Below are 11,275 nucleotides of genomic sequence, written 5' to 3' on the forward strand. Positions count from 1 at the left end.
ATAATAAATTCTGGTAAGTCTGATCAAGGAAAAGCACAGGGTGTTATTAAAGACTCTGGCGGAGGGTACCGGATTTTGCCTGGGGGAAGAGTCAGGGATGAGCTCTTGGAGGAAGCAGCCTTTAAGCTAAACCTGAAGAAAGATCAGAGTTAGCCCCACATGGGCTGCAGGCACAGCATGCCGAGTGGTGGTAAAAGCTGGTGCATTTAGGAGCTGAAGGTGTGTGTCTGGAGCATTCTAAGTAGGGAGTGACGAAGTGAGAAATGCCTGGGAAGGTGGGCAGTTGGCTGAATCACATGAGGTCCTGAAGATTTGGCAAGGATTTGGTATTTTATCTTAAGAGACTGGATGCCATTGACGGATATTAAGTGGAGAAGTGATGTGAACATGGTCACTGGCTACCGTGGGCGGAATGGAGGGGACAAGACTGGGAGGTGGGAAGTTGGGTTGCAGTGGGTCAGATGGGAAATGGTGAATTGGGCCAGGGCAAGGGGCAGAAATGGAGAGAAGTGGTGGGACTTGAGAGGGATGTTGGGCCGGACCCTACGCAGGAGGAAGATGGGTTAGATATGAAGGGAGGGGAAGGGGTGTCCAGTGGGCTTCCGCCACCTGGCAGGGAAACGTGTAACCATAGGGGTGGTCCTGAAGGGAGAGCTACCAAATAGCAAAGTGGGAGGCAGGCGGGGAGAGGCTGGGGAACTGAGCCTCGAGTAGGCCTGGAAGGAAAAGCAGCAGGAGGAGAGAAGGGCTGTCCAGGAGGGGAAAGAGCAGAATCCAGAAGAGGTGGGAAAGAGCTTGCCTCATGCCAGGTGGGCGGCACCGAGCGAGCGAGCCCTACTGGGCCACAGGGCGTGTGACGGGAGTAGGGAAGGGGCGAGGGTGGGGCCTGATTTCGCCAGGGCTCTGCAGCCTGCTGGAGGTATCAGCCTTGATGTCAGAGATAGTGGGAGCCATGTGGCTCTTGCCAGCTAGCCAGCCAGCCAGCCAGTGGCCCATCTCTCAATGTTCCAGGTCTGTGCCAGACGGGACATGAGTAAGTGGCACAAAGCCTGTGCTTTTTACCGACAACCTGCTCCGATAACAGTATGGGGCATTTATAGAGCAAGTCTCTGGGCTCCCAGGACACCACCTCCTCCTTGGTGTCTTCCAGCCTCATGGGCTCTTCTTTCTCAGTCCCCTCTGGCGGCTCCCCTGCTTCCGCCAGGCATCCAGAAGGTAGGGAGCAGGAGGGCATAGACATATGCCTCTTCTCTTCCGTCTCTTCACCCCATCGTTTGGAGATCCCATCCAGCTCTCTGGCCTTAAAAACCATCTATACTCTGCTTTATATATTCAAACAGATTATCTCCCTACCCTAGCTCCTGAGTCCCAGACTTGTAGTTTCAACTGCCCACCTGACATCTCTACTTGGGTGTATATCCGGCATCTTACATTTAAAATGTCCAAGACAGACACCTCCAGTCCGCTCTACCCTGGACCCATTTCTACCTTGGTGCTCCCCAGCCGAGTACGGGTACCCCCCTCCACTTCTTAAGGCAAAACCTAGGAGGCATCACTGATTCCTCATTCCACATCCAAGCAACAGTAAGTCCTATAAGTCCCACCTCCAGAAAAATCCAGAATCTGTCCACTTCTACTGTCTACCGTGACCACCCCAAAGTCCTCCTGGACTACAGCAGATGCCTCCTCACTTGCCTCGCTATTTCCCCTCTCGTCTGCCAGGCAGCCCGTTCTCCACAGACCAGCCAAAGCCATCTGTGTGAAACACAAATCAGATAAAGCCGCCCCTCCGATGAAAATCCTCCGGTGGCCCCCCACTACTTCAGAACAACACGAAAGCTGCCTCTGTGGTATCGGGGCCAGCATAAGGCTCTGACCTCGGTTTCTACCACTGACTTCTTCTCCTCTTTCCCTGCTCTCTTCTCCCCCCACACACTGGTTTTCTGTTTCCAGAACAGATCAACCTTGTACCTGCCTCAGGGCCTTTGCACTTAGAATTTGCTCTCTCTTTGGAACATTTTCCCATCAGTCTTCTCATGGTTCAGGTCTGGGTTTAAATGTTACAATCCTATTGATGTCCCCTCCCTGCTGCTGGTCCCTCATGATCGCATATTTTGTTCTGTTACCTGTGACACAGAAATGGTTACCCATTTGCTTATTGTCTGTCTCCCCCATTAGAATGTAAGTTTGAAGAGAGCTGGATCTTGTCTGACCTGCTCAGGGCTCTATCTCCCTCCTAGAACAACACTAGGAACACAGTGGGAGCTCAATAAATATTTGTTCAACGAATGAATAAATACTTTGGATGTGATTCCTGGTCTTCTTGAGATGAGAGATATGTTAGCAAGCCAGAGGAAGAGTTACCTAAGAATGCAGAGCAGGATATGGTGACTCTGAAAACTGATTTACAACTAGTCTGATAAACTGATGTTTGCTGAAGTATTGCTGGATGACAATATGCTACCCAGTGATGCTGGCCTCTAAGGAGGCTCTGGAAAAACAAAGACAAAATCCACATGGTGGTCCTGGAGGGAAACCCTTCCAGGACCAAAATGGAGGGCAGAAGAGGAGCTATTTGAAGATTGGTGGGTCCTTGTGGTTCCCACTAAATTTGCCGTATAAGTAATCAAGGACTTCTCTGTCACCAAATACACACACATTCTCCCCAAAAATATGTGCCCCCGCCAATACATGCACTCCCTAACATTAAACCCCCTCTTACAGAACTCTGTTTCTTCATATCTTGTTCAAATATTTCAGAAGGTCTTAGGGAATGACCAACTGACCAGTTTCTGAGAAATTCCACACAAGTTTGCAAAAATAAAGCACCTATAAAAACTCTAGCATTTCACCATAAATCTTAATAAATTATAGTACCGGCACACAATGGAATAGGATTCAGCCATTGAAGTGACAGTTGTGAAACTTAAGTATCAACCTAGAAAATATTTATGACTATAATTTTAGGTTAAGAAAAAAAAAAAACCCTGGACATAGGTCTGGTATAAATATTATAAGCACCACTCTATCAACAGTATCTAAGAAGAAAAAAGACTAAAAGGGACAATTATTGTATTCAGGGATTATGATGGATTTTTCCTTTGTGTTTCCAAACATTTTTTGAAATGATTTTATATATATAAAAAAATGAAAATATTAAGATTAAATACAATGCCTTTGTGTGGTTGCCTCTTTCTCAATCATGTGGCCTCATTGCTGAACCACGTCGGGCATGGGCATGACGAGGGCAAAAGGGCAGAAAGAATCATACAGTCACTAATGGTCAACATTGCTCCAACCTCATCCGTTCCAACGGTCTGCTAAGCATGCTATTTACTCCTCATCATTTTTTTCTCCTTAGGTGAAGAAACTCAAGTCTTAAGAGGTTAAGAAACTAGTCTAAGGTCACAGGGCTGGCAAAGGACAGAAAAAGGTATCGAACCCTAGTGTGACTCCACAGCCCAAGCTCCACCACACCAGGGAGGACAACACTCCCACAGATATTGAACCATTATCTTTTAATGGCCAGCCGCCTCTCAGTGTGAATCAGGAGGTTTCTGATACCAGGGTAATTTTTATTACCTCTCTGTCAGGGCCAGAGCTGACCGGATCTCCACCCACGGCAGCATATTAGGAGCAGGAGTCGCCTATTGGACCACAGAGACTTCTGGAAAGGAGATAGAGTCAGGAAAAGGGGAAGAAAGCCTGCTCACTGAGGACTGGGGGATTACAGGAAGGGTGGGAAGGGTGTGGGGCAGGGAGGTTGAGGGAAGCACCAGGGCGGGACCCTTGACCACTCTTCACTTTCGACTCTGACAGGAGTCAATGGCAGGGGTCCTAGTGATTCTATGGGGCAGTCAGTCTGGTCAAGAGGTAGAGTGGTGTCCTTGGGAGGATCGGTCATCCCCCCAAGTAGCCCTCATTGCCTTGTGTGGTGGATGCTGGTTGACCACCACAACTATGAAGTGGAGCCTACTGGGGCCAGGCAAGGGGACCCTATGGTCAAGGCCCAGGATCGACCCACCAACCCTGGGGCCAGACAGAGGGTGAGGCAGGGACAGAGGGGTCCATAGGAGGCCAAGGGACCACCATGGCCAGTGCTCCCTATGAGCGAGGCCAAGGCCCACAGAAGGAAGAGGCTTTCCCCTGCAGAGCTCAGCCTGGAGCCTCTGCCGAGACCGTAGCTGCCAGAGGGACACAAGAACACTGCCTCCTCTCCAACTGCTGGGCACCTCCAACCTCACATGCACACCCACAGTAGAAGCTGGTGGGCAGATCTGGATCCACTGATAACTACCTAAAGACACTGTTCAATTTTTGTAGCCCACTAAATTACCAACAGCATTTATCTATTCAAGCTTTTCTCTTCACTATCAATAGGTGGGGCTCCTGAGGAAGGCCGATTCAGCACATTCCCCCCAACATTTACGACCCCGCCCTGTCTTTGCTATTGCACGGTTTGAGCGTCTGCTATGTGTCACGCACCCTGCTACCTCTGTGTCCACTCTCCTAGTATCGTAGTAATACAAATGTCTTCCAAAGTAGGACGTGCGGAGAAGTGAATACGAGGCGATATTTGGGAGGATAGACGGGGGGGGAGGGGGCCTCCTTCGGCCGCTTCTGGCAAGTGATAGAGCCGCGGAGCACAAAATCGGACCTTTTAGAAGCGGATCCGCGGAGGGACATCGCTGCAGTGGCTAAGCGGGGGGGTGGAACCCTCGCGGGACAATATGCTCTCAGGACCCTCGGGGTCACAGAAAGACCGGGGGTGCCTGAGTGCAGCAGAGCTCCCAGGTATCGGAGCGGGGAAGCCGGCTGCAGAGATGGAGCCGAGGCACGGGCTCTCCGCTCAGGGTTGCCATAAACTGTGATCGGTGACAATCGGGCCACTGCTCCTCCAGCAGGGACCCAACAAGCGTCAGATCCGGGGAGACTCCCCTTCCTCCCCGGGGAGGAGCGGCGCGGGAGCGCACCGCAGGGATCTGCTGGGTTTGGAGACTCCACACGGGGTCAGGTGCCAGAGATAGAAATGCTCGGTCACAGGCCGGGTGAGCACGGAGTGCGGCTGGAGACCGGGGAGAAGGGAGTGACTGACTGCTTTTCTCTGGGGGCGCACTGAGGAGAGGGGCCCCGAGTTCTTGGCTCCTCTGGGGCGGAGATTGGGAAGCCGCCATTTCAATGTCGTCCTCCAAAGCTGTAGGGAAAGCTTGCAGGGAACAAAAGCTCCCAAGAGCAAACCCGAGCAGATTGCTTAGCCCGGACCGACAAGGGCGGGGCACTTCCGCCTCCGGCAAAGACATTTGGGAACCACGGCAACAGGCCCCTCCCCCAGAAGATCAGCTCGAACAGCCAGCCAAGACCAAGTTTACCGATCAATGAGAACAGCAGAACTCCAGCACTAGGGGAATACTGCACATAGAATCCATGGCTTTTTTCCCATGATGCTTTAGTCTCTCAAAGATAATTTTTATAATTTTTATAATTTTCTTTTTTTACTTTTTCTCTTTTTTTAATTTTTCTTTTTCCCTTTTTCAACCAACATCTTATCAATCCCTTTTTAAAAAATCTTTTTTATTTTTCATTTTTAGAGTCATATTCTATCCCTTCATTGTAGTTAACCCTATTTTTGGTATATATATAAGTTGTTCTCTCTTTAAAATTTTGGGATACAGTTTCTTCTAACAGACCAAAATATACCCTAAATTTCTACTGTATGCCTTTGTTCTAGTCTCCTGCCTGATCACAGTCTCTTCCTTTTTTTTTTAATTTCTCTTCTTTCATTTTTCAACCAACTTATCTTACTTATTAATTCCTTTTATAAAATCTTTTATAATTTTCATCTTTACAGTCATATTCTATCCCTTCATCATATTTACCTTTATTTTTGTGCATATATAAGTTTTTCTTTCTTTGAAATTTTGGGATGCAGTTTCTTCTAACAGACCAAAATATGCCCAGAATCTAGTGTGTGGCACTGAACTATTCACCAGCCTGATCATATTTGATCATATTCTTTTTTTTTCTTTTTTCTTTCTTTCCCCCCAGTTTCAGATCGCTTCTGATTTGTTTAGTGTATATTTTTCTGGGGTCGTTGTTATCCTGTTAGCATTTTGTTCTCTCATTCATCTATTCTCCTCTGGACAAAATGACAAGACGGAAAAACAACTCAAAAAAAAAGAGCAAGAGGCAGTACCGACTGCCAGGGACCTAATCACTACGGACATTAGTAAGATGTCAGAACTAGAGTTCAGAATGACGATTATAAATATACTAGCTGGGCTTGAAAAAAGCATGGAGGATACTAGAGAAACCCTCTCTGGAGAAATAAAAGAACTAAAATCTAACCAAGTCGAAATCAAAAAGGCTATTAATGAGGTGCTATAAAAAAAAAAATGGAGTCTCTAACTCCTAGGATAAATTAGGCAGAAGAGAGAATTAGTGATATAGAAGACCAAATGATGGAGAAGAAAGAAGCTAAGAAAAAGAGAGATAAACAACTACTGGATCAAGAGGGCAGAATTCAGGAGATAAGTGATACCATAAGACTAAACAATATTATAATAATTGGGATCCCAGAAGAAGAAGAAAGAGAGAGAGGGGCAGAAGGTATACTGGAGCAAATTATAGCAGAGAATTTACCTAATTTGGGGGAAGGAAACAGGCATCAAAATCCAGGACGCACAGAGAACTCCCCCCAAAATCAATAAAAATAGGTCAACATCCTGACATCTAATAGTAAAACTTACAAGTCTCTGAGACAAAGAGAAAATCCTGAAAGCAGCTCGGGACAAGAGGTCTGTAACCTACAATGGTAGAAATGTTAGATTGGCAAAAGACCTATCCATAGAGACCTGGCATGCCAGAAAGGACTGGCATGATATATTTAGAGCACTAAATGAGAAAAATATGCAGCCAAGAATACTATTTCCAGCTAGGTTGTCATTGAAAATAGAAGGAGAAAAAAAAAAAGAAAGAAAGAAAGAAAAAGAAAATAGAAGGAGAGATAAAACGCTTCCAGGACAAACAAAAACTAAAAGAATTTGCAAACACGAAACCAGCCCTACAAGAAATATTGAAAGGGGTCCTCTAAGCAAAGAGAGAGCCTTAAAGTAACATAAACCAGAAAGGAACAGAGACAATATACAGTAACAGTCACCTTACAGGCAATACAATGGCACTAAATTCATATCTTTCAATAGTTACCCTGAATGTAAATGGGCTAAATGCCCCATTCAAAAGCAGAGCGTATCAGATTGGATAGAAAAGCAAGACCCATTGATATGCTGCCTGCAAGAGACTCATTTTAGACACAAAGACACCTCCATATTGAAATTGAGGGGATGGTGAATCATTTACCATGCTAATGGACACCAAAAGAAAGCTGGGGTGGCAATCCTTATATCAGACAAATTAGATTTTAAACCAAAGACTGTAATAAGAGATGAGGAAGGACACTATATCATACTTAAAGGGTCTATCCAACAAGAAGATCTAACAATTGTAAATATCTATGCCCCTAACATGGGAGCAGCCAATTATATAAGCCAATTAATAAGAAAATCAAAGAAATACATCTACAACAATACAATAATAGTAGGGGACTTTATTTTTATTTATTTATTTTTTAAAGAGGATATTTTCTTTTTTTTTTAAGATTTTTATTTATTGAGAGAGAGAGAGAGAGAGAATGGTAGAGAGAGAGTATGAGAGGGAAGAAGGTCAGAGGGAGAAGCAGACTCCCTGCTGAGCAGGGAGCCCGATGCGGGATTCAATCCCAGGACTCCAGGATCATGACCTGAGCTGAAGGCAGTTGCTTAACCAACTGAGCCACCCAGGCACCCTAGTAGGGGACTTTAACACACCCCTCACTGAAATGGACAGATCATCTAAGCAAAAGATCAACAAGGAAATAAAGACTTTAAATGACACACGGGACCAAATGGACTTCACAGATATATTCAGAACATTCCATCCCAAAACAATAGAATACACATTCTTCTCTAGTGCCCTTGGAACATTCTCCAGAATAGATCACATCCTAGGTCACAAATCGGGTCTCAACCTGTACCAAAAGACTGGGATCATTCCCTGCATATTTTCGGACCACAGTGCTTTGAAACTAGAACGCAATCACAAGAGGAAAGTCGGAAAGGACTCAAATATATAGAGACTAAAGAGCATCCTACTAAAGAATGAATGGGTCAACGAGGATATTAAAGAAGAATTTAAAAAATTAATGGAAACAAATGAAAATGAAAACACAAGTGTTCAAAATCTTTGGGATGCAGCAAAGGCGGTCCTAAGAGGAAAGTATATAGCAATACAAGCCTTTCTCAAGAGACAAGAAAGTTTTCAAATACACAACCTAACTCTACACCTAAAGGAGCTGGAAAAAGAACAGCAAATAAAGCATAAACTCAGCAGGAGAAGAGAAATAATAAAGATCAGAGCAGAAATCAATGAAATAAAAACCAAAAGAACAGTAGAACAGATCAACAAAACTAGGAGCTGGTTCTTTGAAAGAATTAATAAGATTGATAAACCCCTGCCCAGACTTATCAAAAAGAAAAGAGAAATGACCCAAATAAATAAAATCATGAATGAAAGAGGAGAGATCACAACCAACACCAAAGAAATGCAAACAATTATAAGAAAATATTATGAGTAACTATATGCCAGCAAATTAGGTAATCTGGAAGAAATGGATGCACTCCTAGAGGTGTATCAACTACCAAGACTGAACCAGGAAGAAATAGAAAACCTGAACAGACCTATAACCACTAAGGAAATTGAAGCAGTCATCAAAAATCTTCCAACAAACAAGAGCCCAGGGCCAGATGGCTTCCCAGGGGAATTCTACCAAACATTTAAAGAAGAATTAATACCTATTCTCCTGAAACTGTTCCAAAAAATAGAAATGGAAGGAAAACTTCCAAACTCATTTTATGAGGCCAGCATTACCTTGACCCAAAATCAGACAAAGACCCCATCAAAAAGGAGAATTACAGACCAATAGCCCTGATGAACATGGATGCAAAAATTCTCACCAAAATCCTAGCCAATAGGATCCAATAGTACATTAAAAGGATTATTCACCACGACCAAGCGGGATTTATTCCTGGGCTGCAAGGTTGGTTCAACATCCACAAATCAATCAATGTGATCCAATACGTTAATAAAAGAACAAGAACCATATGATCCTCTCAATAGATGCAGAAAAAGCATTTTACAAAGTACAGCATCCTTTCTTGATCAAAACTCTTCAGAGTATAGGGATAGAGGCTACATACCTCAATATCATAAAAGCCATCTATGAAAAACTCATAGCGAATATCATTCTCAGTGGGGACAAACTGAAAGCTTTCCCCCTAAGGTCAGGAATACGACACAGATGTCCACTATCACCACTGCTATTCAACATAGTACTAGAAGCCCTAGCCACAGTAATCAGACAACAAAAAGAAATAAAAAGCATCTGAATTGGCAAAAAAGAAGTCAAACTCTCACTCTTTGCAGATGATATGATACTTTATGTGGAAAACCCAAAAGACTCCACCCCAAAACTGCTAGAATGCATACAGGAATTCAGTAAAGTGGCAGAATATAAAATCAATGCACAGAAATCAGTTGCATTTCTATACACAAACAACAAGACAGAAGAAAGAGAAATTAAGGAGTCAATCCCATTTACAATTGCACCAAAAACCAAAAGATACCTAGGAATAAATCTAACCAAAGAGGCAAAGAATCTGTACTCAGAAAACTATAAAATACTCATGAAAGAAATTGAGGAAGACACAAAGAAATGGAAAAACGTTCTATGCTCATGGATTGGAAGAACAAATATTGTGAAGATGTCAATGCTAACTAGAGCAATCTACACATTTATTTATTTATTTATTATTTTTTTTGTAAATTCTCTTGTCATATATATATATTTTAATTTTATTGTTATGTTAATCACCATACATTACATCATTAATTTTGATGTAGTGTTCCATGACTCATTGTTTGTGCATAACACCCAGTGCTCCATGCAGAACATGCCCTCTTTAATACCCATCACTAGGCTAACCCATCCCCACACCCCAATCTACACATTTAATGCAATCCTTATCAAAATACCATCCACTTTTTTCAAAGAAATGGAAAAAATAATCCTAAAATTTGTATGGAACCAGAAAAGACCCCGAATAGCCAGAGGAATGTTGAAAAAGAAAAGCAAAGCTGGTGGCACCACAATTCTGGACCTCAAGCTCTATTGCAAAGCTGTAATCAAGAGAGTATGGTACTGGCACAAAAACAGACACATAGATCAATGGAACAGAATAGAGAACCCAGAAATGGACCCTCAACTCTATGGTCAACTAATCTTCAACAAAGCAGGAAAGAATGTCCACTGGAAAAAAGATAGTCTCTTCAACAAATGGTATTGGGAAAATTGGACAGCCACATGCAGAAGAATGAAACTGGACCATCTCCTTACACCACACACAAAAATAGACTCAAATGGATGAAAGACCTAAATGTGAGACAGGAATCCATCAAAATCCTTGAGAACACAGGCAGCAACCTCTTTGACCTCAGCCACAGCATCTTCTTCCTAGAAACATCGCCAAAGGCAAGGGAAGCAGGGCAAAAATGAACTATTGGGACTTCACCAAGATAAAAAGCTTCTGCACAGCAAAAGAAACAGTCAACAAAACCAAAACTGACAGAATGGGAGAAGATATTTGCAAATGACATATCAGATAAAGGGCTAAAATCTATAAAGAACTTATCAAACTCAACACCAAAGAACAAATAATCCAATCAAGAAACGGGCAGAAGACATGAACAGACGTTTCTGCAAAGAAGACATCCAAATGGCCAACAGACACATGAAAAAGTGCTCAACAACGCTCAGCATCAGGGAAATCCAAATCAAAACCTCAATGAGATACCACCTCACACCAGTCAGAATGGCTAAAATTAACAAGTCAGGAAACGACAGATGTTGGCAGGGATGTGGAGAAAGGGGAACCCTCCTACACTGTTGGTGGGAATGCAAGCTGGTGCAGCCACTCTGGAAAATGGTATAGAGGTTTCTCAAAAAGTTGAAAATAGAGCTACCCTACGACCCAGCAGTTGCACTCCTGGTTATTTGCCCCAAAGATACAAATGTAGTGATCTGAAGGGGTATGTGCACCCCGATGTTTATAGCAGCAATGTCCACAATAGCCAAACTATGGAAAGAGCCTAGATGTCCATCGATAGATGAATGGATAAAGAAGAT

The 11,275-nt window shown here is 43.7% G+C and overlaps 1 protein-coding gene across 1 annotated transcript in view; it reads right to left on the reverse strand.

Moving 5' to 3' along the window:
• PLA2G4E (phospholipase A2 group IVE) overlaps positions 1 to 11,275 on the reverse strand; it is a 67,421-nt gene that overhangs the window by 55,136 nt on the left and 1,010 nt on the right. The window lies entirely within an intron of this gene.

This window comes from Callorhinus ursinus, unplaced genomic scaffold, assembly GCF_003265705.2.
Source record: "Callorhinus ursinus isolate GAN/ISIS: 27379988/994484 unplaced genomic scaffold, GSC_fseal_2.0 scaffold25, whole genome shotgun sequence".
Lineage (NCBI taxonomy): Eukaryota > Metazoa > Chordata > Mammalia > Carnivora > Otariidae > Callorhinus > Callorhinus ursinus.